Here is a 22,584-nt window from a genome sequence, read left to right on the forward strand (position 1 = left end):
TGAATCAAGTGCAGCTTCTGCATTTAGAGATTAATTTGAGGAAAATATATATTGATAAATAATTATAGTACAGTAGGCTTAGGAAGCATAGGATAATAGACGCTTGGATTTTGGTGCTGGCTTTAGTTCAAGCTGTGCTTCTGATGTTCACTAGCTGTATGATCTTAGGCAAGTTAGTTAACTTCTCTGGGTCTCTATTGTTTATTGTAAAAATAGAAATGATACCAACCTCAGGGGATGACCAGGGCAGTTATAGGAAATGGTACACATCTCATGCCTGGCTATAGTAGCAGCTAAATAAATGTTAATTTCCCCTTTATAAAAAAGAAATGCTGTGTGAGAGAGAGAGAGACAAATAAAAGTACCAGCAAAGAGCTTTACTTGTTTTGGAAAGTTCTTTCAAAGAATATAACACTTCTTTTTTTTTTTGGCTGCGCTGAGTCTTCGTTGCTGCGTGCAGGCTTTCTTTAGCTGCGGTGAACAGGGGCTACTCTCTAGTTGCGGTGCACGGACTTCTCATTGCGGTGGCTTCTTCTGTTGCAGATCGAGGTCTCTAGGGTGTGCGGGCTTCAGTAGATGTGGCACATGGGCTTAGTTGCTCGGAAGCACGTGGAATCCTGCCAGACCAGGGATCAAACTGGTATCCCCTGTATTGGCAGGCAGATTTTCAACCACTGGACTACCAGGGAAGTCCATACTTCACTTTTTATATAAAAATAATAACAGATACTGTTTACTGAATGCCCACAACATGGCAAGCACTGTACCAAGCACCTGATAAACAAGATCCCATCTAATCCTTATGTTAAGTCTCTGAGGTTTTTACTGTTATTATCCCTATTTTATAGATGAAGAAACTGAGTTAAATAGCTTGCTGTAGAGTTAGTGAGTGATAGATTTAGTTTCTCATCAACTCAAGTCCTTGTAGCTTCCAAAGCATGCCCTAATCTCTGTCTAACGCTGCCTTTCCATGACTCGGCCTTTGACATTTGAGGAGGGTATCTCTACAAGGAGAAGCCCTATTTGTGTCCATCGAGCTGCAGAAACAGTGGATGCAGATGCAAATGCTGGGGCAGACAAAAGAGCGAGTCCTGGGAGACACATGCAGTTCTATGTTCATTGCAGCACTATTTACAATAGCCAGGACATGGAAGCAATCTATTAATAAATGTCCATCAACAGAGGAATGGATAAAGAAAATGTAACACATACGTGTATATATACACACATATATGTATATGTGTGTATATATATATATATATACACACATATGGAATAGGAAATGGCAACCCACTCCACTATTCTTGCCTGGACAATTCCATCGACAGAGGACACTGGTGGGTTATAGTCCAAGGGACTGCAAAGAGTCAGACACAACTGAGTGCGCACACACACACACATTACTCAGCCATAGAAAAGAATGAAATAATGCCATTTGCAGCTATATGGATGGACCTAGAGATTATCGTACTGAGTGAAGTAAGTCAGACAGAGAAAGAGAAATATCATATGATATTGGTTATACGTGGAATCTAAAATATGACACAAATGAACTTATCTACAACACAGAAATAGAGTTACAGATAGAGACAACAAACTTATTGTAACCAGGGGTAAGTGAGGGAAGGGATAAATTGGGAGATTGGGATTGACATATACACATTACTACATACAAAACAGATAACTAATAAGGATCTACTGTATAGCATAGGGTACTCTACTCAATATTCTGTAGTGGTCTATATGGGAAAAGAATGGTCTATATGGGAAAAGAGTGGATATATGCATATGTATAACTGATTCACTTTGCTGTACACTTGAAAGTAACACAACGTTGTGAATCAACTACACTCCAATAAAAGAAAATTAAGAAAAACTGTTGGGGCCTGGAGGCCACCTCAAACTCATCCAAGTTAATCCAAGCCTTTATCACCCACCTGATCATCATGGTGGCATTTTCCACAAAAGCAGGGTGACATCTTGCAATCTAAGCCACTGGTCTAAAGGTGCTGTTTATTCTGGATACAGTGGGTCATTAATGTTCACAAGAGGTTTGTCTTAAGACCTTTGAAAATTCTAAATTTGTATATTTGACCTTATACGATGTAATAGGATATAACTGAGGGGGAGAATCAAATGAACTCTTGAACCGAATAAGAGTTTGGTTACTATTGATAGTTACCAATTATTGGGTATTTACTGTGTTTTGAGTACTGCCGAGCATTTTTCATATGTTATCTCATTTAACCATCACAACTACAGGTGAGAAAAACCATGGCCCAAGGTCATATCAAAAAGGAATTATTGGACCCAAGGCTTGTGCACCTCCAGCAGGGAGAAGGGTTAGATTTGCTCTCTAGATAAGGTCACAAGGTCACCTGCTTCAAGTCTTGTGATTAAAATTCATTCCTTAACAAAATTACACATTGCTTCCACAAGCCCCTTGTACATTTTAAAGCCATGTTAAGGGTTTCCTATATCTGGGCCTCAGTCCTATTTGAATGCCCTATTCCACTTTTGTGTGCTAAGTCGCTTCAGTCATGTCCGACTCTTTGCGACCCCATGGACTGTAGCCCACCAAGCTCCTCTGTCCCTGGGATTCTCCAGGCAAGAATACTGGAGTGGGTTGCCATTTCCTTCTCCAGGGGATCTTCCTGACCCAGAGATCAGAACCGCATCTCTTAACATCTCCTGCATTGGCAGGTGGGTTCTTTACCACTAGAGCCACCTAGGGAGTGAAAGTGAAAGTGGCTTAGTCGTGTCGTACTCTTTGTGACCCCATGGACTGTATAGTATACCTGGGAAGTATCAGAAGAAAAATGAACACTGTTGGTAACAGAGACCGGCATCACAGCTCCTCTCTGCTCCTACCTCACAACCAGGGCAGACCTGCAAGTGCCAATCTAAAATCTAGCTCCCCCACCAGCCAGAGTCAACCCACTCTCTCTGACTCCCTCCACCACCTGGCTTCCCCAGTCACCCTGGTCAAAGTACAAAAGGTCAAGTTGTTTTTCACTTGCTTGGCTGTTTTCAGTTCCATGTGAAGTGCTGAGAATACAAAGGTAAATAAGATATGGTCTCTGAGAGTGAGGACCTCCAGCAAGGAGATTGGTGAACAAGCATAATAACATAAGGTGATGAGGGGCCATGACAAAGAAAGTACCTGGTACCAAAAAGAACATATCAGTTGTCTGGAGGAGGTCCCTGACAGTGTCACAGAGGAGATGACACTACAGCTGGTCTTGGAGAATGAGTGGGACTTCACAGAATGAAGGGAAAGGGAGATTCCAAGTAGGATGACCCCCATAACACTGGCTTGGCTGTGAAACAGAATTGCTTTCTTGAACAACTACAAGTCCTTGCTCTTTGGGGCTGACATGTATGGGGGAAAGTAATGAGGTTGAGGGCACCAGAGGAGTGGAAAATGAAGTGGAAATGGTTAGTAGGGGCCAGATTATAATAGCGCTTCTCTACCATGTGAAAAAGTCTGAACTTTTATCTTTCAAGCCAGTGTTTCTCAAACTTTCCACTAACATACCCCATAAGGCAGTATGGAGAGCTCAGGCTTAGAGGTGTCTTGAGTTCAAACTCTCTTTAAACATCTTATCTTTAAAAGTATGTGATTCTTGCATTCTACTTCATCATATGTCTGTTTTTAAAATATTTTAAAATGTTGTCCCAAATCTGTAAATAAAATTTAAGCTTGAGGAAGACATAACTATGCTACAGCTCCTCGTTCTGTTTCTTTACAAGACTCCCCCATGCCCAGGAGTTGCTTCAGCCAGTTTGAGGAGGGCAGCCATAGGGATTTATGCAGAGGAGTTATGTTGGTAAGATTTCTCTTCTAGAAAGAGACTTCTAGCAGGGTGTTGAGGATGGAGCGAGGTGGGAGACACTAGAGGCATAAAGACCAGGTGGAGGCTCTGCAGTAACCCAAGTAAGAGATGGTAAAGGTGATGGAGATAATAATGGGAACAGAAATGAGAGTCATTTTTAAATGAAATCAGGGATGCCCTTGTACTTCAGAAGTTAAGACTTCATACTTCCATTGCAGGGGCGCAAGTTCGATACCTGGTCTGAAACTAAGATCCTACATGCAGTGCAGTGCAGCCAAAAAAGAATACACACACAAACACACACACATGTATATATATACCTGTGAAAGTGCTGCACTCAATATGTCAGCAAATTTGGAAAACTCAGCAGTGGCCACAAGACTAGAAAAGGTCAGTTTTCATTCCAATCCCAAAGAAAGGCAATGCCAAAGGATGCTCAAACTACCACACGATTGCACTCATCTCACACGCTAGTAAAGTAATGCTCAAAATTCTCCAAGCCAGGCTTCAGCAATACATGAACCATGAATTTCCAGATGTTCAAGCTGAGTTTAGAAAAGGCAGAGGAACCAGAGATCAAATTGCCAACATCCACTGGATCATCGAAAACACAAGAGAGTTCCAGAAAAACATCTGCTTCTGCTTTATTGACTATGCCAAAGCCTTTGACTGTGTGGATCACAATAAACTGAGGAAAATTCTGAAAGAGATGGGAATACCAGACCATCTGACCTGCCTCTTGAGAAATCTGTATGCAGGTCAGGAAGCAACAGTTAAAACTGGACATGGAACAACAGACTGGTTCCAAATAGGAAAAGGAGTACGTCAAGGCTGTATATTGTCACCCTGCTTATTTAACTTATATGCAGAGTACATCATGAGAAATGCTGGGCTGGAGGAAGCACAAGCTGGAATCAAGATTGCCAGGAGAAATATCAATAACCTCAGATATGCAGATGACACCACCCTTATGGAAGAAAGTGAAGAAGAACTAAAGAGCCTCTTGATGAAAGTGAAAGAGGAGAGTGAAAAAGTTGGCTTAAAGCTCAACATTCAGAAAACTAATATCATGGCATCCAGTCCCATCTCTTCATGGCAAATAGATGGAGAAACAGTGGAAACAGTGGCTGACTTTCTTTTGGGGGGCTCCAAAATCACTGCAGATGGTGATTGCAGCCATGAAATTAAAAGACTCTTATTCCTCGGAAGGAAAGTTATGACCAACCTAGACAGCACATTAAAAAGCAGAGACAATACTTGGTCAACAAAAGTCTGTCTAGTCAAGGCTATGGTTTTTCCAGTAGTCATGTATGGATGTGAGAGTTGGACTATAAAGAAAGCCGAGCACAGAATTGATGCTTTTGAACTGTGGTGTTGGAGAAGACTCTTGAGAGTCCCTTGGACTGCAAGGAGATCCAACCAGTCCATCCTAAAGGAGATCAGTCCTGGGTATTCATTGGAAGGACCGATGTTGAAGCTGAAACTCCAATACTTTGGCCACCTGATGCTAAGAGCTGACTCATTGGAAAAGACCCTGTTGCTGCGGAAGATTGAAGGCAGGAGGAGAAGGGGATGACAGAGGATGAAATGGTTGGATGGCATCACCGACTCAATGGACATGAGTTTGAGTAAACTCCGGGAGTTGCGATGGATAGGGAGGCCTAGCATGCTGCAGTCCATGGGGTCGCAAAGAATTGGACACAACTGAGCGACTGAACTGAACTGATATGTACATATATATAATAGAATTAATAATATTGCAAAATGGTTCTGGTGTAAGGAGTTGGGGAGAAGATGTGGGTTAAGACCACCCTCGGGTTTTTCTTGGATAGTGATCTCATTAACAATAATAGGGAATATAGGAAAGTTGGGTTTTTGAGGGAGGAAGGGTAAAGGAGAGTAACTTAAGCCCACTGAGTTTGAGATGCCTGTGGGACGCAGGGTTGGAGGTGTCTAGAAGGTAGTTACATATACAATTCTCACAGCTGGAGGAGCTGATAGGGATGGAGATACAAATTCAGAAGTCATGGGAATAGCTGAAGCCACTCAGGAAGTATGTATAGAGGAAGGAGAAAGGGAAATGAGATGGGAATTCCAAGGATGGTTAAGGGCAGATTTAGGGAGCAAGGAAGAATGGAAAAAGAAAAGAAATGTCAAAAAGTCAAGAGGACTCATGATGCCCTGGTGAATGGCCAATTCCAGGGCTGAGGGAGGGAAAGTACAAGATGAGCCTGGAACATCTTGTGCCCGAAAGCAAGGGAATGTTCAAAGAATGCTGGAGACAAATCCAAAGGATACAGGAGCCAACTTGAAGTTTCTTCCATTAGACAAATCTATGACAAATTCAACATCAAAACACATAAGAAGAAAGGATTGTAATCCACCAGGGGAAACAAGTCCCTGTCAACACTGATATAAATAAATAAATGGAAAAGGGTTTAAGCCCTAAACCAGAAACTGGCAACACGTGTCCATTGGATTTCAGAATCGCTGGGAACTAATAACTGCTGTGTGTGCCATCTGTTTTTCTCCTTTTTGAAATGATAATGTCCATAGCAATTATCCTATGTCTGTGCCACTAGTGTATGCTGGGGACATTAAGGCAGATGATGTTTCTCCTTACTTCACAGGTTTTCAGATCAAGGGGACTGGTACTCAAGGAGTGATACCAAGAACTGTACCTGAAGAGCCATACCCACACTGAGCCCTGAGTTAGATGATGAGACCCTGGACTTCAAGTTGGTGCTGTCATGGAATGAGACATAGGGGTCTTGAGGCAAGCGATGAGTGTATTTTGCATTGAGCGGGGTGTTAATTCTTGTCATCAGATGGTAGGGTGTGGCAGATTGCATTCTCCAAAGATGATTCAACAATATCTCTCATCCACATGCTCTTATTATGTGACTTGGACATTGTTTCCATTGAGAGGTAGGGTTTATGTTCCCTTTCTTTATTATTAGATAGATATAGTAGAAGTGATGTCTGAGGCTAGGTTATAAAAAGGGATGCAGCTTTTCTCTCACTATAGTATTCACCCTTGAAACCTATAGCTACCAAATGTGTAGTGAGAAAGCCGGCTCCGAGACAATATGGAGAGGGTTGTCTAGCCAGCCCCCGATGTTTAAGTTCCAGCCGCCATCTGGACTGTAACCACATGAGAAACCCTGAGCCAGAACCACCCCACTGAGCCCTTCCTGAATTCCCATCCCACACAAACAGATAATGAAACGGTTGTTGTTTTAAACTGCTAAATTAAAGTGATTTGTTTTTCAGCAATAGATAACTGGCACATTGTAAAAATGTGGAGAATCTGGTTGAAGGGTATACAGAAATTGTAGAATGGCCCTTTATCCCTTGTGTGATGAATGGGTGGGGTTACTAGAATCACAGTCTCTTCTCAGGATTACTCAGGGTCCTCTATACCACCCAAGTCCACACCTACAACCATAGAGATGAGCTGGAACTTCAGAATGGAGAAACAAAATAGACTGAGTCTGAAAATTTCCCCTTTGTCTTTGTGGCACCCAGACACCCTATAGATACAGGTAGGAACAGCTTCAAGTCTGCAACTCTGTGGCTAGGAAAAAGTTTTCTCTTTCTAGGACATTTTCCTGTCCTAATGCCCTGATTTGTCCTGGGAATTACCCTCTACAAGAAACCCTCTCCTTTCTGAGAATTGCCTTGGATGGGCGGAGACAGTCTTGACTCAGCATATGTTGTGTCTCTCTCTTTTACTACTCACTTTGTAGTCAGCTGCCTTCTCCTTCTCCCCTGAGAAAATGGACTTAGTCAGAGTGCTTTGACACTCACAGTCCTGGGGTGGAATCTCTGGGAGTTATACAGGGAGACTCGGAAAAGAATGCTTGCCTATGAATTGTTACTTCTGAGTCATTCAAAGAGAATGCAGCATGTCAACAAGCCCGGCAGAATCCAATGATGTTCACCAAGAGTGCTCAATTTCAGCCGGGTTAGGAATGGCAGAATATTAATGCATAAAGAGCTTGCACTGATTATAGAGGGTGATGAGAGTCATTGAGGAGGTCAGTACCGTGTGAGAAAAGTTATTTAGTGGAAACATTAGGGAGAGTGTAGAAGGGAGACCAGCTACAGGTGAGAAGTCAGGAAATAGAGAATGCCACAGTTTCAATTAATAGATGACTAGAGTTTTGGCACAAAGATGGAGAGCGAAGGGAGTAAGAGAGGAGTGTAATAGTAGCAGTAGAACTTAAAGATTGAATATGCGTAGGACTTCCCTGGTTGTCCAGTGGTTAAGATTCTGCCCTTTCACTGGAGGGGGCATGGGTTTGATTCCTAGTTAGGTAAGTTCTGCATGCTGCACAGTGTGGCCAAAACAAAAAAAAGACTAAATATGTGTAAAGATAAGGAAAATGTTGATGGAGACTCTGAGGCATTTCAGTTCAGTTCAGTCGCTCAGTCGTGTGACTCTTTGCGACCCCATGAACCGCAGTACGCCAGGCCTCCCTGTCCATCACCAACTCCCTGAGTCCACCCAAACCCATGTCCATCGAGTTGGTGATGCCATCCAGCCATCTCATCCTCTGCCATCCCCTTCTCCTCCTGCCCTCAATCTTTTCCAGCATCAGGGTCTTTTCCAATGAGTCAGCTCTTTGCATCAGGTGGCCACAGTATTGGAGTTTCAGCTGGTCAGAGAAAGTAAGAAAGAATTTTTTTTTAAGGTTTATAATCCTTTGATTCCTTTCACCCATTTATTTGGGGTCAAAGAAAATCTTTGAAGAAACTTTGAATAAAACCTTTGTCTTTACTTGATCCAATTCCATAAACACTTACTGTTTGTTTCACATTCAGTGCTAGATGCTGAGGGAGCAGGTGAATAAGACAGAATTCCTGCTCACAAGGGGCACATAGTCTGATTGAAGAGACACATGCAAATGAAGGTCAACACTTATAGTGTGTAATGAAAGGAGGTATTACAAAATGGGTACAGAGGTGACCTTAAGATACCCATGGGTGTCAGGGCTGAGGGAGGGAGACCCAGAAGTAATTTGCACAAAGAGAACCAAGCTGAGGAAATCACAAACAGGTGAGCATAGGGAGCCTGGGGCAGAGCACTGGAGGACAAGGATAGTAGGTGTGGACAGGAAGAAGGATTTAGAAGAACTGGAGAGATCCATAAAAACTGACCTAGAACAGGGAATTCAGAAACACCAATGAATATATCAAAGAGGAAGCTAGTTATGAGGGGGTAGAATCTAAGCCAGCTAGTAGGCAAGATGAAGAAACAGGAGTCATTTTTACAAATACATTGGGAGAGAGACAATAAGCTTGGTAAAAAAAACAAAAACAAACCTTGTATAGACGATTTTGTTAGCTCCATAAAAGTATTGACTTTCTGGTAAGAGACGGAAAGGAATGTTTAACACAAGTAAAGGAAAATTGAATTTGGATATTAGAGTAACACACTGCTATTGAAAAGCATAAACCAAGAGAGGAAAGAAAACCCAGCCTTAGCGCTCTCGTGTCGCTGAAAAAGAAGAAATATTCTCTTTCTCCTTTGCAGTAGCCGTGAGACAGATAAGAATCCGTCATCTGGCTACTATGGAATCACGTTTAAGTGCTTGTTCCTTCTGTCCTCAGTTAGGGAGGAGGAATTGTTACCCTGTTGCTAAGGAAAAAGGAAGGGGCTGTTCCCAGTTGCCATGGTGACAAGGTGAGCGCGTTCCCTCGATTCCGCCGTAAATTTATGAGACGGTGGCCTCTCCTTGTTGCTGTGGCAACTTAGAAGGACTGTTCTCGTCTCCCTCCACCCCCCCACCCCACCTCCCGTCGCCGTTGCTAAGACAAGGTGGAGGTACGGGCTCGCCTTCCCGCGCCAACCAGTTGCCTTGGAGACGGCGGGTGCCCTGGCCCCGCCCCGCTCGGACTGACAGCGGTGGCCGCATCGCGCCTGCGCAGTGCTCTCTTCCCCCGCAGTCTCTGTGCGTTGAAGCCGGAGACCGCGGCGGCCTCTACTAGGACCCTCCACCCCGGAGCCGCCGGCCGGAGCCGCAGCCTCAGCCGCAGCGCCCCCTCCCCAACCGCCTGCCCCCCTCCCCCGCCGCCTCTGCCGGAGCCACCTCGCGCACTGTGAGTCCGGGCCGAGGCGACCGACGCCGCGGGGCTGAGTCAGCGGGAGGCCCGGGCCCGGGCTGGGGGAGGGGAACCGAGCTGCCCCCTTCGCCTCCCGAACCGCGCCCCCGCGCCCCCCAACCGCATCTCCCCCACGCCCGCGCCTCCCTTCCTCCATCCCCCTCTCCCGGGCTCCCCGCGGCCTCGGCGGTCAGGCCTCCCCTTTTCTCCCTCCAGACCCACCTGGGGGGTTCTTCCCCACGAGATGCGGCGCTACCGCACCTCCGCTCTGGACAGATCCCCCCCACAAAAAAACTGCCTCCCGTTCGCCCTTGTCCCTTCTCCTTACTCCTCTTGGGCCTGACATCTCCGGCCTCCCCGGTTTTCCCCAGTGATATGCCAGAAAAAGAGTGACAAGGGAGAGAGCGAGGGCAGACTTGGGGGAGGGGACGTTGTGCCTGCCCAAACCTCGGGGCCTCAGGTATCCTACCCACACGCTCCTGCCCCGGCTGGCGTCGGGAGGCAGGCAGGTCTGGACAGTTCTCACTGGCTGCCGAGAGCGTGTGGGGCTTTCCGGCCCCATCACCGTGATCAGCTACTGTTCAGTGAACACCCGCCGGTGCACGGTGGCCTTCCAGTGGGCTGAGCTCTGGCTTTGGCGGGCGCGGTGGAGAGGGACTGGAGGGAGGGGGGAGAAAGGTTGCGTTTGGGAGCTGAAGTTCCTGCGCTTCCAGTGTGGTGTTGTGAATAAGCATCTTGCAGTACTCTTTAAAATGCTTTCCCCCACCTCACCAGCCCCCTCGCCCCCGCAGTACAACCCGGTGTAATAATGGGAGGTTTGGAAACAGGCCTGATATCCATAGCAAGTGCTTACTGTTTGTTTGTTGAAGGGTTGTAGCAGCACTTGATCTTTGATACCTGTAACTTCCAAGGGGTAACCAACTGGGTGAGTGTGAGTTTTCAGGTAACATGTGCAGAGCCGACAAGGGGGAAGAGAACTGAGGTTTCTCACTGGTATAGGTCTGAGGCTTGCACCCCCTGCTTGCTGCAGCTGTGAGTCTCTCTGGGGGCTGTCAACTGATAGGGGTTCTAGCATATTTGAACAATTCCCCGGGGTTATGTTTGCTACCCATCCACCTGCCCATCGTGCATTCCCTGATCTTGGAACAGAGGAGGAGCCCAGATTGTTTTCTTTTTCTAGGAGAAATAAGGCTGAAGTCGGAGTTGGTGCCCATAGCCAAAAGCTCTTAATCAACGTGCCTCAACTTGAAGGCTCCTAACTACTGTGTGTACCTCATTGCCAACTTCCTTTGATTCTTTTTTTTTTTTTTTTGGCTTTCAGATTTCAGTGTACTGTCAGAAACTATGTGTAAATATCAGCAAGTTAAATTGTAGAAGCAGCTCAGGTTTTATTGACTTTAGGCTCAAAAAGCGTAGATGGTTCGGTTCTAAAAATCATACCAAAGGACACACAGATGTGGAGTTTCTGGCTTGCAAACAGTGAGGAATAACAATTTAGCTCCTTGACTTTGCTCAATCATGGCCTATTGGCAGCCTCCTCAGAGCCACTCCCCACCCCCATGCCCATTAGATTAGTTTACAGTAGCAAGGACGGCTGTCGCCCTAGTTTTAAACATAGAGATGAAGTTCAGGAAGACTACTGCCCCCATGCAGCAGTGCAGTTTCTTCTGTTTCAAATGCCAGTCTGGGGTTTGGCGGGATGCACCTGCCTGTGGGCCGATGGGAACCATGGAGCCTGAGCGTTACATTCCTTCTGTGTGGTCCTCTCTCTGTCGCATAGCTCACCGAAATACCCGGGCAGGGCCGGAGCAGACAGCTGTGCTGGAGAGCTGCTCCTCCTGGGTTGAGTGTATTTTGGGAATCAGCGATATTTACTGGGGTGGAGGGTGGTGAACTAAGAAGCAAGAAAATGTGTCAAGGCTAGATAGATCAGGAGGGTGTGAGTAAAATGTTCCCTTTGCAGTTTGCTGTGGGATAGGACATTTTCAGAGCATCCCAGTGGTTTTTATATGGGTTAATTTGCCTTTGAAATCCATACCAGCATTTTATGAGATAATGATGGAATGCCTTTTAAATTGCTGCTGTTGGTAAACTAATACCTGTGTCTTATATGTTGCCTATTCAGTTGTCACTGAGTGTAATTGTTAGGATCAAGGAGAGGGACATGATTTGAACCAAATTAAACCTAAGTCTATGTGATCTGTGTTGTAGTTTTACAGCACTACATTTCCTTGATTCTAAGACATACTGGCAGTTTACCAGCAGCTTTTAGGTAAATTCATTTAACACTACCAGATCAAAATATATATGTTGAATTTAAGGTGCATCCTAATTTCAGGAACATTAAAATAGCCGGGAAGTGGCAAGACTTGAAGGAGGGATTTGCATGTCTTAGAACTGAGAATGATATTTAAAATATTCTTGGGTACGTGATAGTCCTGAGAATGCATGCATTGTGAGGAAGGATTTCCTTAAGTCCTTTCTGTAAGCCCACCTACTTTTTGAAATTATGTGTGTAAGATGATTGACTGGAGTTAGGCATGGCAGTTAGCTGTTGAACAGAGGAAAGTTCCTATATAGGAATCTAATGCAAGGCCTTCATATAGTGTCCTCCAGAAGCTGAGCCAACTAGCTGGCAGCAAACATCTTATGAGCTATACCTTAAATAGCCAAGTAAAATCTCTCAGAAGCTGAATAGAAAGTGTAATTTTTCTTAGCCAGAATCATCTGATTTGTTTACAGACACATTTGTAAAGATCCTAAGCAACATGCCCTCCTCCCATAGGACATTAGAAGTAGAGAGGACTTCAGATGATTCAGTATTCTCATTTCCAGATTTGACATGGGACACCAAGAGTTAGTGACTTGCCCAAAGTCACCCAACTAATGTAGAAAGTATGTGAAAACACTTTGTCAACTGTATACAGCATGCAAATTAATATTAGTAGTTATTAGTGGCTGAGTCAGGACTAGCACCCAGATTGCCAGTCTAGGGCTATTCTTCAATGCCATGTTACCTCATCCCTCATTTTTAATATTCCAGAGGGTTTTAATAAAAGTAATTTAGTAGTCTATAATTAGCCCTGTTGACAAGGGCTTGTTTTATTGTCTGAGATGCTGCAGAGCCAGGTGAAATTGAGTGTCACACTGTCTAATTAAGTATTTATTCTGGCCACCTTAAAAATAATCAGTTTTCCTCACGCATTTCCACTTCAAGAAAGTTTTTCCTCCCTTAAGTTTGCATCATTTAACATAAAGCAGATGCAAAGGTGGGTATCTGAAGTCGGCTCAGCTTCTTATCCATGAGGCTACTGCTGTATTCCAGGAAACGAGGTGGAGGGGGCTGAAAGGGGGCAGAGGGGAGGCACAAACTGGATTATCTTCCAGCTCCAGAATGTAACCTTCTGTGGTTCCTGGAAGCCGTAGAAATTTCTAGTCCCTGGCTTCCCTAGTGGCTCAGTGGTAAAGAACCCACCTCCCAATGCAGGAGATTCTGGTTTGATCCCTGGGTCGGGAAGATCCTCTAGAGAAGGAAATGGCAACTCACTCCAGTATTCTTGCCTGGAAAATCCCATGGACAGAGGAGCCTGGCAGGCTACAGTCCATGAGGTCACAAAGAGTTGGACATGATTTAGTGATTAAACACCATTCTTGAGAAAAGGAGATGGTCTCGCCTCTGGAAGCAGACAAACCTGAGTTCAAGTCCCAGGTCCACCACTTCCTGGCTGTGTGGCCTTGGGTGAGTTACAGAACCTGAGTGCCAGTGTTCTTACCTGCAAGCCTGAGATGATAACCATCTGTTTTATAGGGTGGTTGTGAGGATTAAATGAAGGGAAGTATGTAGAGTACCTGCTTAGTAAAGGATAGCAACCATCTGTATTACTAAAGTATAAAATAAAAAATAATGGTTTCAAAATTTTATCAGGACCCAAGTCCATCTTGGACCCTCAGTTGAGCAACCCCCATCTCCCAGCAGCCCTTTTGGTGTGTTTGACATGCACAGAGGGCTTTATCCTGTGAAGACCTGGCACTTGCAGTGTTATTTCAACTGCCAAAATAGCAGTATATGAACTGCCCCTTTGTCTCCATGTATTCAGCTGACCTGGTTATCTGAAAGGCTGGCAGGGTGGGAGCAATTGAGGAGGAGAGCACAGACTTGGTGTGTTTGTGTGTGTTGTGGGGGCGGTTAGTCCTCCGCTGGGGAGGCCAGTCTGGGGAGGGATCTTAATTTGAAATGGAAAAGCTGCTGAGCTGTCCCTCATGAGTACAGCTCACAGTGGCCTTCATTCAGTTCCTCTGCTCTTAGAGGCGTTGCTTTCATCAGTCTCTGTGCTCTGATCAGCTCTGCATCTGGGAGACATGGAGAGCCAGGGAGAGGAGCAATCCATCTTCGGAGGGAAACCTCCTTGCTAGTGAGGAGAGTAGAGAGGTCATTTGGGGTGGCACCAGTTCCAGGTAGAGTCGACCACATAATTAGGGAGCCAGGACAAGTCCTTCAGGTGGAGCACAAATGAACTTAAATTCCTAAAAAATCTCATTTGGAAAGAAAATACTCCTAAATAGGCATGTAAAGACTGAAAATTTAAACACAATAGTTTTTACCTCCAGAAAGTGGAATTTGAGAGTGAAGGAGTGAAAAGGAGACTCAAGGGAGAACTTCTCCTTTTTTCATATATAATTCTATCTATATGTGAATTCTCCTTTTTTCATGTATAATTCTATATGTGAATTGTTATAAGAAGCAGGTATGCTTTTGTATTGAGGGTGGGAGGAGAAAGGGGTGACAGAGGATGAGATGGTTGGGTGGCATCACCAACTCAATGGACGTGAGTTTGAGCAAACTGGGAGATAGTGGAGGATAGGGAAGGAAGCCTGGCATACTGCAGTCCATGGGGTTTCAAAGAGTCAGACACGACTTAGTGATTGAACAATGAACAACAAAATGCTTTTGTGATTTAATGAAGACCAATAGGGTTGGTAGTGGTTGTTTTCCAGTAATCACATTTTGGTGTACAAGAAGCAGATGCCTTTACTTGGAGCCGGCACTGCTTGGGGCAGATAGGGTTAGATTTCTTCCTTCCAACAGGCTGAGCTGCTTGTACCAAACCAGGGTCAGAAAGATCCACTGGAGAAGGGATAGGCTACCCACTCCAGTGTTCTTGGGCTTCCCTGGTGGCTCAGCTGGTAAAAAATCCGCCTGCAATGCAGGAAACCTGGGTTCAGTCCTTGAGTTGGGAAGATCCCCTGGAGAAGGGAAAGGCTACCTACTCCAGTATTCCATCCTGGGGAATTCCATGGACTGTATAGTCCATGGGGTCGCAGAGAGTCAGACATGACTGAGCGACTTTCACTTTCAGACTTGTAGGTGAACTCAGAACCTTCCAACTGCTTCCTGGCATCCCAGTTTTCATCACTGACCTCCTACCTCACTGCCTTTTCCTAGTCTTTTCATTCCCTTCTTGAGAATGATCCCTTCCTTCTCTTGAATGGTTGACGTAATCATTGCTATTCTAATATGCTAATTTAACTTTCAACTATTGATGAAAATGGCATCTGACTAGATGACCTTTATGAAAAATCCATGCCCCTTATATCCAGAGAAAAACATGATCTGAAAGCATGCTGCTGCTGCTGCTAAGTCACTTCAGTCGTGTCCGACTCTGTGCGACCCCATAGACGGAAGCCCACCAGGCTCCCCCATCCCTGGGAGTCTCCAGGCAAGAACACTGGAGTGGGTTGCCATTTCCTTCTCCAACATGAAAGTGAAAAGTGAAAGTGAAGTCGCTCAGTTGTGTCCGACTCTTAGCGACCCCATGGACTACAGCCTACCAGGCTCCTCCATCCATGGGATTTTCCAGGCAAGAATACTGGAGTGGGTTGCCATTGCATTCTCCGGATCTGAAAGGATACATGTACCCCAATGTTCACTGCAGCACTGTTTACAATAGCCAAGACATGGAAGCTACCTAAATGTCCATCAACAGAGGAATGGATAAAGATGTGGTACATTTCTACAATGGAATATTACTCAGTTATTAAAAAGAATGAAATAATACCACTTGCCACAATATGGATGGACCTAGAGATTGTCATACTGAGTGAAGTGAGTCAGATAGAGAAGGAGAAGTATTGTATGACATCTTTTATATGTGGAATCTAAAAACTGATACAAATGAACTTACTTACAAAACAGAAAGAGACTCACAGACTTAATATCTTTAACTTATGGTTGCCTATACACACTGCTATATTTAAAACAGACAACCAACAAGGACCTACTGCATAACACATGGAATTCTGCGCAATGTTACATGGCAGCCTGGATGGCAGGGGAGTTTGGAAGAGGATGGATACGTGTATATGTACGGCTGAGTCCCCTTGCTGTTCACCTGAAGCTATCACAACCTTGTTAATCAGCTATACCTCAATACAAAATAAAGTTTTTTTTTTTTAATTTTAAAAAAGGAAAATCCATGCCGCTTACTTAGCGTCAAGAGGGCTTGAAGTATAAAGGTGTGCCACTGAAATCCTGACGCCCTCTTTTACGGTAGCTGCATTTCAGATCAGATCTGGCCAATAGAGTACAACTTTCCACAGGAGTTTTTTAACCGCTTCTCCTAGGAATCACTGATAACTGACAGAATTATTAAATATTGTTGAGCTTTAATTTTCTCATAAGTTTCAGTCCTGTTTTCTAGCCAGATTTTCTGTTTATTATAGGAAGATGACACACCTATCATCAGACACGTGCTTTGACTTGCTTAACTCAGAGCTAGCATGGGTTGTGCTGAGTAATCCACATTCCATCACCCAACCTTCCCTTTGGCCAAGAGTACTGATTTGTGTGACAGTTGGCCAAGGATGGTTTTTCCACTGTGTAGAGTTGACTGGCCAATACTGGCCTCAGTCTAATATTTTGTTCTTACTAGCATCATGCCCTACCAACTTTGTTAAATGGGCGTAACATAACACTGGTGTTTTGAGCTTTGGACATGTCATTTGCCTGAAGTAAATAAAGATTTGGTCTATCTAAATGTTTTGACTCAATGTAAAATGATTTTTTTTTCCTGAAACTATTTCCTGTATATAGGAGATACATACCAGTTGTGTGATATGTTTAAAATAACTGAGCAAGAGCATGTCTTCAGATCTGCCCTGTCATTTTGACAGTATGTATCAAAAGCCTTAAAAGGAACATACGTTTAGATCAGAAATTGCTGTTCTAGGAATATTGAGAAAATCAGAGTTGTATATAAAAGTACCTATACAATGATTTTTATTAATGCAACATTATTCATTATAATCATTATTAACAATATCAAATAGTTAAAACAACCAAAAAGATCAACAATTAGGCATTTGGTCAGTTCACCCAGATAGAATACTTCACAGGCATTAAAAATCTCCTGGAATATTTATTGATATCAGATACTTTTGATATAATCAATGAAAAAAGGATGCAAAATTGTGTGTCCAGAATGATACCAATTTTACTTTAAAGGCTATGAAAAGGTAGTAGAAGGGCGTATGCCAAAACTATCAGTGATTATCTTTAAGTAACAGGAATACTTTTTTTCTGAGTGCTTTTCAGTGTTTTCCAAACTTTTCTGCATTAAGTATAACATTAAGCTATAACTTTTATACAAAATTTTTAAACCAATGATGTATAGATTCCATGTAGTAGAGCAATCTCTAAGAAAACCCTAAGGTATTTAATTTTTTACTGTTTTGTTTCACTGTGGTTGTGATTAAAGATAAACACTTCTCAAAGGTGTTCCTTTAGATGCTGCTTCATTCCTTCTTTGAGAGAGAGCGTGCCGGGAGTATGACTGTGTGGGTGTGTGACTTAAAACACAGCCTAGAAACTCCCAAGTCCAACCACCCAAATGAAATAGTTCCTCGTGACTCAAATAAGATGTAAAAAAAAAAAAAATTATAAAAAGATAATGTCTTACAAGATAGTCTTCTTTGCCTCTTAACTTTTGCTGTTTAAGCGTATCAGGTTTCAGTAAAACCCTGTACGGCACAGGGCTCCATTTGCGGGGGGCTTTTTCTCCCCAAACCTTTGCAGATTCTCTGGTGTTGCGGTTCCCCCATGGCTCAGGCGCCTGATTTGAGGCTTTCTCTCTTGCAAGAGTTAAACATGACTTAGCGACTAAATCACCACCACCACCACTCTTGTTTTGGTGGTTGTGTACCTATCTGAACTACCTGTTTTGAAAGACTGTGCCCAGGCCTCTGGCAGCCTCCTCTCTCCCTTTGCCCTTGGCCATATTCTGTTCTGCCATGGCCCTTTTTCTTCCAAGCGTGGAAAAGTTTGGGTGCCCGCCAGTGGCCACCTGACGACAGAAGCCATCAAGGGGATGGGCTGGGCAAGTCCCTGGAGCTGCTGTCCTCTTGCTCATTTTCCCATCCACACACAGACTGTGCATCGTCTAAATGGCCCATCCAGTGGGCCGATTGCTGTCCTCCACCCGCGGTGGTGTCTGCTCACCTCTGAGCACTGGGGAGCCTGGACGTAGACTTGAGGAACCATGTGACCTGTCACACAGTTCAGACTGTACTGTGACATAAAATGTTTTCTTAAGCAAGATCTGCTTCTTCCAAGTGGTTCTGACGCCCAAAACACCTGCCCCAGACGGGTGGAGGCCTGTCCTGCCCTAAGGAATTGTTAATGAGCAAGTCTTTGGGTATGGCTCGCTGGAGACGCTCCACAACCTAGAGAGAGTGATTGAGGAAGAAGCATTCATCTTCTCTTGAGGGTGTTATTGTCCTGGTCACCTTGTAATTTAAATGTTGTTTCCTAACTGGTAAGAAATGAAATCTTAGCTCCTCTGAGTCAGCAGGATCTTAGCTGAACTAATGTGTGTTGTGCCATGTGAAAGGGGCAGGCTTTGAACCACTGGATGAAATTAAATATCCCTTCCTGTATGAGGAGTATCTCCATTTAGGGAAATACGTACTGTGTAACTAGACCTTTCTGCAGCACCAGACTCTTGGCAGATGGCCATCAGCCCCTTCTCCCGTCCCTGTAGATTATTGCCACTTATCAGGGACTCAGGTTTAGTCTCTGATCTGTTCTGATTTTAGATGGTAGAGTTCACAGCTGAAAGCTCCCAGTTTGGGCATCCTATTAACACCTTTAAGTGACAGGACCACTGCTAAGTGCAGAGACGTGTTATGCTGGCCCTAAAATAGCAAGGTGCAGTGTTTTGAGACTTGATAAGACTTGTATTCCCCAGGAGGTATAGTTTCCAGGTTTATAGGTTATTCATATAAATTTGCATATTGTCATCTCAAGGGCTTATTCTAAGTGTACTCTCAACAAGTATACTTTCTGTTTTGCATTCTGAGTCATTATGGGGTGTAAAAGAAATGAGATTTGGCCCCTGTCCATGAGAGACTGCAGTCTGGTTTGGAAGATAAGGTGGATGTGTGGAATGACCAGTGTGCATGACAACACTGGACATCGGTAATACATCTGTGCTGCTTTGTTGGGTAAGACACGGTCTTTGCCCTTAAGGAACTCAGCTAACATTCTGGCGCGAGAATTGGACACAAATTTATATAGATCACTATAACACCAGGGGATGGAAACTCCAGCAGTGATGGGAAGGGGAGCTTTGGCAAGAGTAACCCTGAGCCTACAAGAGCCCTGGAAGGCTTCAGAGAGGGAGGCGCATCACCGCTGATGGGCGGGGTTGACAGAGGGTCCCGCCCACCGGAGGACAGATGAGTAAGAGAGTTCAGGCAAAAGAAATGAAAAGAACAAAGCGTTGTGTTAGTCACTAGCACTATAGAGTCTAAACTCAAAAAGGACTCTGAGAGGAAAACAATCATTGTGAACCAGAGAAATGGAAAAGACTTCACAGAGGAAGCAGAACCTGAGCTCGTCTTGAAGATGAGCAGGACACCAGAGAGGGCCTTCCGCGAGGTAAGGGGCCGTGTCCTGGAAGGACTGGCTGGCTGAGGAGCATAAGTAGGTCACCCTTATCAGATTGAGTCTGAGAATTTGGACAACATTGGTAACAGTCAGAAATTAGGAAGTTGGAGAGACGGTTTGAAGATAAGTTTTGGCTTAGGCACAGAAAGCTAAAGGTGACAATTGGTGACATCCAAGTGGAGTGATCCCAAAAGTCCAGAAACTGAGGGTGAGATTGGACGGAGCCATGGGTGTGAGAGTCAACAACACAGAAGCACCGGCTTCCCTGAAAAGGAGGGGAGGGGCGTCTCTCCAGGGTTCTTGGGTACAGACCACAAAGACCAGAGCTCCTGGTAGTACAGAGCTCCTGGTAGTAAGCTTTGAGAATTGTCCATAATGAGGGAAAAAGTGAAGCACTGTGGGAAGTAGGAGGCTTCAGCAGCAAAGGCAGAGCACTTCAGGGCTGCCGGTTCAGCTAGACTCAAGGCTTTATCCAGATGAAAATCATGGCAAGAGTGTTGTTCCAGTAAAACCCTGGAATTGGAAGCCAGGTTGGATAGGGTGAAGCGGGGACCTGGGTGTAGAGAAAATAGAGGCAATGAGTGGTCACCAGAGAGCAGCAGAGAAGGGGAGGAAAGCAGTGACCAGAAGCAGCAGGATCAAACTTTCTTTTGTTGTAACTGTATTCTTGATCAGCAAACAGATATAAAATTTTAGTCAGCATGTATTTTTTCTGTTTATATAATTTTTCTGTATTAAAGTATGCTTCATCTGTAGATTTCTCTGTATCAACATAAGCCATATATTTATCACTTCAAATGTGCCATTCCTTCTGTGGTATTCCATTACATTGATACCAAAATGTGCTTAACCATCAATCTATTACTGAGCAGTTGGGGTGCTTCCAACATTTTGCAAGTGTAAATATCTCTGCTCTGAACATCACTGTACAGATTACTGTTTTTCTTTTGTGGGCTATTTCTTCAGGGGTATATCCTATAAAGTAGAATTACTGAGGCAAAGCACACGAACAATGCTGGTTTTTTTTTTTAACTGAGATATAATTGACATAACAATGTTATATTGGCTTTGATGACTCAATATCGATGACTCAATATTTGTATATACCTCAAAATGATCACCACGATAAATCTAGTTAGCATCCATCACCACACATAGTTACAGATTTTTTGTTGTGCTCTTTTAAGATCTGCTCTCTTAGCAACTTTCAAATATACAATATAGTATTATTAACTATAGTCACCATACTGTCCATTATATTCCTCAGCACTTACTTATTTTAGAACTGGAAGTTTGTACCTTTTGACCACCTTCACCCAGTTCCCCATCCCCCACTCCCAATCTGGCAACCACCAGTCTGTTCTCTGTATCCAAGAGTTCAGTGCTTTTCAATTTCACATATAAGTAAGATAACACAGTATGTCTTTCTGTGTCCAGCTTGTTTCTCTTAGCGTTAACCCCTCAAGGTCGATCTGTGTTGTAAATGGCAAGATTCCTTTTCTTTTTTATGGATGAATAATACTCCCATTTGGGGAAGGAAATGGCAACCCACTCCAGTGTTCTTGCCTGGAGAATCCCAGGGACGGGGGAGCCTGGTGGGCTGCTGTCTGTGGGGTCGCACAGAGTCAGGCACTACTGAAGCGACTTAGCAACAGCAGCAGCAATATTCCCATTGTGTATGTATACATTTTCATTATCCATTCATCCACTGAATGGATACTTAGATTGCTTCCATGTTGTTGTTTCAATAGGCTTATTATACATTGTTCTCTATGGTGATCCGACTAACTTACAATCCAAGTAAGAGTTTGATATCAATTTAGAATGATTTCTGATAATAAGACCTCAGCGTGTTTGATGGTGGAAAGGAAAAGGGGTTATCTGAGGGGAAAAGTCTGATTTCTACTGCAAAAGGATTACCTAGCTAAGGCTCCAAACTCAAGATATTTATTGAAAATGGCTTTAGATGCAGTAAAAACATTTTAACATAAAAAAACAAAACCCAAGAGAGAAGGGGAGGAAACAGGAGTAATCTTGAGGACACCAGGGCAGGGGTAATTTTGTAGGAGAGGAAAGGGCTCCCTTCCTCTGCGACTGGTAGAAGAGAGTAGGGCTCTTTCTACCCCTGACTTGCAGAGTGTAGTCCAGGGGAGATGGCTGGAATTCCTGCTAATAAAAGACCTTTTGCTTAGTGAGGTAGAGCCAAGGCCACTTGCTGAGGTGGGGGTGAGGTCCTGAAGGTCTGAATTAACCACTGTGAGAAATGAGCCTGGGAGTTTGAGAGATGAATGAAAGTCTTGTTGTGCAAGGGTGGGGCCTGAGTTAGGCCCATGAATTCCTAATGGGCTAAGTCTCTGAACTCCTGTAGTCTAGAGAAGCAACAGTAACTAGAGCGGCATGAGGAAGGGGGCGACTTGGCATTCTCAGGGCAAGGTTTCTGGGGAGGCAGAGTTTGAGATGGCAGTGGATTAGCTGCCCCTGAGGTCAGAAGTGGAGGGAAGCACTGAAAATCGAAGACAGGCACTGGTTGTCAAAGGAATGAGGAGGAGAGTCATTACAGGCTCCAGTGAGAACACAAAAGGGGTGTGGAAAATGAGGGATGAGCAGGAGGGAGGTTACTGACAGAAGAAAATTTTAATTTTAAACTTTGTCAAAGGCTGTTTTTACTTTTATAGAAGTTTTAAGTTTTAGTGTTTT

At 44.1% G+C, this 22,584-nt stretch overlaps 1 protein-coding gene and 1 long non-coding RNA gene across 8 annotated transcripts in view; one reads left to right on the plus strand and one right to left on the minus strand.

The window, feature by feature from the left end:
• The first annotated feature begins 9,784 nt into the window (after positions 1–9,784).
• MAPRE3 (microtubule associated protein RP/EB family member 3) overlaps positions 9,785–22,584 on the plus strand; it is a 51,922-nt gene continuing 39,122 nt past the window's right edge. For 6 of the 7 annotated variants that reach the window (XM_081484077.1, XM_081484078.1, XM_081484079.1 and 3 more), the window contains exon 1: positions 9,785–9,941. The gene's annotated coding sequence lies outside the window, so the exon portion shown is untranslated. The remainder of the gene's footprint in view (positions 9,942–22,584) is intronic. The other variant, XM_081484090.1, reaches the window with a different exon arrangement.
• On the minus strand, positions 13,847–17,888 carry LOC145503789 (uncharacterized). Its single transcript, XR_014051772.1, has 2 exons — positions 15,764–17,888; positions 13,847–15,243 (listed from the first exon to the last, which is right to left on the minus strand). It is a non-coding gene; the product is annotated as an uncharacterized LOC145503789 (long non-coding RNA).

The sequence above is a fragment of the Giraffa tippelskirchi genome, chromosome 4 (assembly GCF_054371585.1).
Source record: "Giraffa tippelskirchi isolate mGirTip1 chromosome 4, T2T-mGirTip1v1.2.pri, whole genome shotgun sequence".
Classification (NCBI taxonomy): domain Eukaryota; kingdom Metazoa; phylum Chordata; class Mammalia; order Artiodactyla; family Giraffidae; genus Giraffa; species Giraffa tippelskirchi.